This window comes from Crocodylus porosus, unplaced genomic scaffold (genome assembly GCF_001723895.1).
Source record: "Crocodylus porosus isolate Cpor-Errol unplaced genomic scaffold, CroPor_comp1, whole genome shotgun sequence".
NCBI lineage: Eukaryota > Metazoa > Chordata > Crocodylia > Crocodylidae > Crocodylus > Crocodylus porosus.
Genome location: NW_017728886.1, coordinates 137,009,513 through 137,016,782, shown reverse-complemented (window position 1 = coordinate 137,016,782; position 7,270 = coordinate 137,009,513).

Here is a 7,270-nt window from a genome sequence, read left to right as displayed (position 1 = left end):
GCTGCCTTGCTGCATGCCTTTGCCACCTTGCGCTGGATGGTGAATTCCAGCAGGCAATGATCGCTGTCGCCCAGGTGGTCGAACACCCGCAGCCCCCGCACCAGGCCATCACTCGTGGCCAGCACTAGGTCCAACAAGGTGTCTCACCTGGTGGGGCTGCGCACCTCCTGGATTAGATGGAGGTATTGCACTCTGGTCCTTGGAGGCAATGACCTGCTGCTATGGTGCCACCCTGAACCTGTATGTTGAGCAGGTGAGAGGCCTGTGTGTGCTTTTGTACTTCAGAAGCACATAATGTGTGAGTTCAACTCTTTCACCATGGGGCAGTGGAATTCAAGCTGAATTCCACTGCTTAGGATACAAAGCGGGCAATGGGGCAGCAAGCAATGAATTCTGGAAGGCTGAAGGACCAAGACATGCTCTGTAGTGCTTGGATGCACTGGACATTTTACATGTGGAACTACAAAATGTAGCACTACAGAAATGTTTCTCTCCAAAACAGGGACATTTTTGTGGTACTAGAGATGGTGTGCCTAGCTGTAACCTTACTTTGTTGCCGCAAGGTCATTTATAGCACTAAATCTGTAACATCTGCCCACAGTATGAATGAGTTTGCCTCCATATGTGATCCCTTCTACTTGGGGCTGAAGTGCATTAGATAGGCACTGTGAGTATTCTGGCCTTTCTGTCATACCTATTCTGTAAAAGAAAAAAGCATCATTTTTCAGCGTTATCAGTCTTTCAAACACAAAGGTCATGAAAAGCAACATAAAAAGAAAGCTTAATGTAAATGGGAAATTAGGAATACACATTTCAAATTGGCAATTGCTACTAGATAAATTCTAAAACATATTATGTAAAAAATGGGACCCCCCCACCTTTAATATACTCTCATATAAGGAGCAATTTGGGTGAAGTCAGAAAAGCCCTTAGATATATTTTTCCGATAATTACAGTGACATGACTAGAATATGGATGTCAAAACATGAACATAAAATAAAGATCCTTCTATTCCCCCCGCTAATGCAAATTATCACATTCATTTGGTCTCAGGTTTATGCAAATTAGCATCCTACTTGTATAACTTTTATACAAAACTGACAGGAGTGGGCTGAAATTTTCCTTTAATCTAACTTTAAATGTCTTTTCAGCCTCAAATTCCTCATACTTGCTGTACATGAATAGAAGGTCGTTAGTCTTATTCACAGTTGATTTATTGCAAATGATAAATGATAACATTTATTTTTGTTATTAAAAGAACTTAACCTATGGTCTCTTCAATAAAACCCATAAAAAACACTAGCACAGTATCAATAATATCCAACCAGCATAACTAAAATCCTATCAATCTAAGTCCAACTTCATCAGAATAAGCCTAATAATTACAGGTGGGCTTGGTGGTGCCACATATTACTGAGGTCATCTGACTTTTCCTATTATAAAAATTTAATTTTTAGTTGCTTACAAGTTTGCCATACGTTAACCATTTCAGCTGAAGTATCTTCCTGCAAAGTGTGCCCAAGACTTTTTTTTCCCCCAAAAAATGCCAGCTGAAAGCATTCAGATGTTTTTGACAATGAGGCTGTGGAGGAAAAAACGTTGCTTTGCTTATGTGAAAAATGTCTCAAGACTCCTCTGAGGTTGGAGGGTGAGTGACAGGAGGTGGGGGAAGGTGAAGACTAGGGTCGGCTGAGAAAGCAAATGACAAACTAGTGTAGGAGAAAACAGATACAACAAGACTATGGATTATGAGGAAAAATGTGACTTGCTAGGCAGAGACTGAGAAGATGAAGCAGGGATTGAATGAAGGGGAAACTGATATTGAATGACAAGTTGTAGGAGGAGGACTGGGCCAGTTTTGACAAGAGGCAGATTAGAGGAGAAACTAAGCAAGAAGACTAGGACTTGATTAATAATCCTGAGAAATAAAGTGGTCAAGCAATGGGAATTAAATGATGAGGTAGGGATGATAAAAATAGAACCAGAGCCAAGTTAGGGTAGATGGAGCAGAAGGGATCAAAGATCAGACAGAGTAGGTAGCAGCCCTAGACCATACTCATCTTAACCGTAGAATAGGAAACCTGTTATTCCTCCGCTGTTAGCAATTACATGAAAGCCACAGCACTGTTTTTCCCCCTTTTTTAAAATCTTAACCCACTCTATTACAAAGTGGGTGCATCTACATGTATATATTAATGCACCTGAATAAACTCCAGTACTTATAGTGACAGAATTTATTGCTCCCAGCATGTTTACACATGAAGCACAGCATGTTGAACTGGGTCAAAGTACCCCAGCTGGAATGGGGCCCAGGGAGTAAGCCTGCCAGCTTGGAGGCCATGGGTCAATATGCTGTAGAGGGTCCAGCCAGGGCACAAAGGTGCTTCAGTGTGGGGCTAGCTGGGAGGCAGTCCCCACACTGAAGCACTCTTATGCCCCAGTCAGCCAGGACAGCATCTTTGCATGCGCTGCTGTGGAGTATTTTACACCAGAGCAAGGTATTACTTTCATTTACAAATACTATCCTGCTGCAGAGTAAATTAGTTTAGTGCAGACATGATGTTTACTGCACATCTAATTATCTACTGCACAAGCAACTCATGTTTGCCCAGTGAATGGCAAACTACTACAACTGTCAGTTACTACGTTACTTCAAGCGGAAGTAGTCTGTGCCATGGATATAAATGCCACATCAATGTTAATGAACTGTGTGGGAAACAATATAATGCCTCATGATAGAATCTGTGAGTTTTTTTAAATTTACTTTAAAAAAAAGCCTAAGAAATAACACACCTACGTACAAAAACAGCCACCAAAAACCTGCCAATAAAGAAAAATCATTAAGGTGTAAACTCAGGCACTCAAACATTAAAAATCATTGAATTAAATCTTTGAAGATTTATTGTTTATCTTCTAAAGGAATTATGGCATGAAATTTGCTTGAGCACATGTTGTCTCAATACATAAACTACCATATTTTGCTAAAAAATGCTTTAAAAATTCAGAGCTACACATTTCAAATACAGCATCTTAACTCCTCATCTCCAAAATATGAATAACCTTCCTTACCCCACAGGGGTTTTGTGAATTTAAACTAATTAATTTTTGCATACCCCTCAGGTACTACAGTGGTGACTGGCATAGAAAATACCCACGAGAAAAATAATAATTCTGTCCCCACAACAGCTTTAGAACAGTGTGAAGTAAATAAGGCCTAGAGCCACACAGTGAACAGCAAGGATAATGCAAAACTCTGAATGGCTGATCATTAATGGAGTCTTGGCTGATTTTTCACTGAATTAGGAAGGGATCCTGGGGACAGGGGGGAGGAAATTAAAAAAAAGATCATGGTCATGTAATTAAAGATGGTATTACAAAATACTCGCACACAAGGGAGAAATTAACGATTTTAGAAACAATTTTAGCTTGGGTATTTTCTAATTTTCAGTTCCTGCCTTTGTGATCTTAATAGTTCTATTTTTATATAGCTTTTGGTTTATTACATCAATTTGAGCAGTGGTGATCAACCTTCTGGTTTTGTGGGTCAGATAAGTGGTGCTGGGCTGATCCATATGCCACATTCTGTGGGAGGAGTTGGCCTGCAGGCTTGATCCAGTGTTGGGTCAAGTTTGGTCTCCAGGAGCAGTGCCACGTGCTGACCCAGCCCCACGTACCAGATTTGGCTGTAGCATAGCCTGCCATCTGGGATCATATTATCCAGCTTGAAGGGTTCCCCATGCATGTGGACCGGAGGCAACATTAATTGCTGTGGCTCTGGAAGTCACAGCAATTAACATTGAACATGGTTCTCCTGCTGCCAAATTTCCAGATGCATGCAGGATCTGATTGGGCCTACAGAACAAAGGTTGAGCACCACTGATTTAGGACATACCCACAGTCACTCCACAATTAAAGATGCAACAACTCAGTTTACCATACAAATTGAAGTTATATGTACCAAAATTATAATTAAAAAAAAAAAAGTACATGGGTAAAATTTTCTCACACACAAAAAAGCACCTAATTGACTTCACAGTCACAGTCATCAGTCCTTTTCCATCATTAAAACTCGTACACATTTAGAGCATAATTAACAACAAGGAATGCTATGAAATCTTGCATTTTATCTTGCAGTCATCAATTGATTCAAGATGAAATAGCTTTGCCTGTCCGTGCTGAAACAAAATGTCTATCGTCACCACATATTCAATGCTATTTGGAGCAATACATTGTTCTAAATATATCCCATTGTCACTTGGTCCTGATTCAACTACCAAAAAGAGGCCAAACATAACTAAGTCATTCCAGTCTCTTCCATAGTAGGGAAATCATAATGAATAAATGACTTCAGATAATGATGGAGATGTTTTGTCACAATGTTCTCAATTTTTCCCATTAAAAAGAGAGATATGGTAAATACAGTTAGACATAAGTTTGTCAATGACCAAAGATGCTTTAAAAAGTAAATATCCTACTATTTTAAAGAAACAGGTATATTGCTCTCCTGAAGGAAGAGCCAATCATACATACACATATACATATATATACACACACACACACACATATACACATATATATCTATATCTCTATATATAGATGTATATAATGTGTGTGTGTACATGTAGATAGATAGATCTATATCTATATTTATTATTAGGTTCCTCCAATGAGATGTGTGTGTATGTATGTATGTATGTATGTATATATAGAGAGAGAGAGAGAGAGAGAGAGAGAGAGAATTGGAGGAACCTACTTATATCCACATCTTTCTTCATAGGGATTTTTTGTTAAATGCAAGATAAGGTGATGTGTGATAAAAATTTGGCCCCCTCTACACATTACTGATTAATTGTACAATTACCTGGAGACCAACTACATATGCAAAATACCATCACACCATAAAAAGCTCCAACCAGCTAAAACTTTACACCTAAAAAATATGTACTAACTTTATAAGCTGATTCTTATCAAACTTTAATTTGCAAGTATAGCAGGGTATCTCCTGGGGCTGGGAGCACCATGAGCTGGGGCCCCCAGTTGGGACTCCCTGCACCACAGGTGCACCATACTGAGCCAAGACTGGGAGTCCCGCAATGAAGAGAACCTCAGCTCCAGCAGCTGCTGACTTGGTCCCAGCAGCTGTGGATGCTGGTGGCCAGGACACAGCTGGGGGACATAGCTTCCCTGGGGGTGTTTGAAATCACTAGGCCTGAGGGATCAGGTCTAGTGCTACTCCCCAGGCCCAGAGATTTCACACACCTCCAAGCGTGAGTGACTAGGGCAGCCACAATCCTGCAGCCCTGGGGGGTGCGTGGGGCATCTCCATGGGTGGCAGCCTCTCAGTTAAGGGGGCTTCTATTTGTGGGAGCTTGTTTCTTTCCGATGCAGGGGGTGACTGGGATCAGGCTCCCCCTGCACCAGCAATAAGGTGCAATGGGATCTAACACAGGATCCCACAATCATGCTTCTTGCCACGCACATGTGTCATGGCAGGAGGCAAAATTGTGTGAATTATGCATTAGATCCCATCATGCCTTTACCTACCTACACATGTAGAGAGGGACCTTTTGAGAGAAACTACAACAAATGCAAAAATTACATATTACTTCTTGGTATAGAGAGCTGGATCTCACCTCATCTTGCCTACTGAAGTAAAACATAGTGGCTATACATTGAGCATCTTTACTTGAATTCAGGACAAGGAGAAAAAAAAAAAAAGGTATTACCAATGAATGGTCTTCATCTCCAAGATGTGTACATAGAGTTTGGCTTCCTGGGCTGACCATAGGTCTTGTGTCTGAACGTTATTCAAGTGACCATTCCATATTCAAGAGGATGCAGCTTTATAAAGGATAACCCTTTCTAGTGTTCATATTCACCCAGCATATAAACCCGCCCCGCCCCAAGAACACTTGAACAGGCATATGAACCCACATTACCTGGCTGTAGTTGGGTCTCAGAGATCTTTTTATGCATGAAGTCCAGTATGGATATTTCTGTTTGATGGGTCATATATGTATGATGTCCAATCATTTAAAATGCAGGATCTGGATCTTAGGCCTGGACATTTTCTTTCTAACTGCATTCCCTCAGGCATGACTCCTGGGATTTCTTAGTTTTAGAGGACTTAGAGATGCTATGTGTGTCCTTCCCATGCAGCTTCCTAAACAAATAAGGCAAAAATCTCCCATTCCTATCATTAATGGGAATAACTGTAGGAAATGAAGACCAGTTCCTAAATCCTGGACATTTGTGCATGACTCAGACCTGTTCTCAAAGTGACAACAACATCCTCTGTCCAAGATGAATAAGGAATAATAAAATGAATAAAGCTTCTTGCACTATCCCAGCAAGTATTAATAATTTCAAAACTTCCAATCCTGAAAAAAATGGTGAATTAGAAGTGTAAAAGGGATTTCCAACTCCTCTCCACAAGTGGTGAGAAGATAATGAAAATACATTGTTCTTTATACTTTTTCTAAGCACACTACTTCATCCAGCACTGCTAAATAAACCAAGTCCAATTCAACTGCACTAGACAGACAGATAACTAACAGGATATTTGATGTGAAAATGTATTCAAACACAGATGGAATTATTTAGAATATGACCTTCAGTGTTAATAATTCTGTTGGCCTTGCAAAAAATAAAAATGAGAATTCCCTGCCAACCCTTCAGAAATTTGAAGGCAGCAAGCCTTTCAGCTTAGAAGGACTTTACTGGTGAAACAGTATAGGGGTACAAGGGCCTCCAGAAACAAAATCAAATGAATGGACCTACTCACTTGATCTGTGTCTAAGTTGGACTCTCCAATATCTTTTGGTAAGATACTAGCCTGTACCCTGGCTGCTTTTTATCACTCCAGAGGCAAAAGCATCTGCAAGTCAATGCGAGACTGCCTGAAAATTTCCACCATACATTGTGGTATACATAGATATTGTAGGTGTGTCAAAACAGTGCCTGTCCCAGTTAAACTTACTCTTCTCTATCATATGAACCATAGACAAGCACAGAAGAGCATATCTAAGTTTTCACAGGCTTTATCCAGAAGAACATTGCTGATTTTGTAAAGAGGCTACAATTCTCAGTCTGCCAGCCTGGAAGATTTTGCTAATATTGGGGATGCATAACTGTGTTTTTAAAAGTCATTTTCACACAATACTTTTTCTCCCAGGATCATTAGCCCTTCATCCATCAAATCTGAGTATAGTACTTATGCCTAGCTCTTACATGGAACAGCAGCTCCATTAAGGGTTTTCATCCTGGGTTT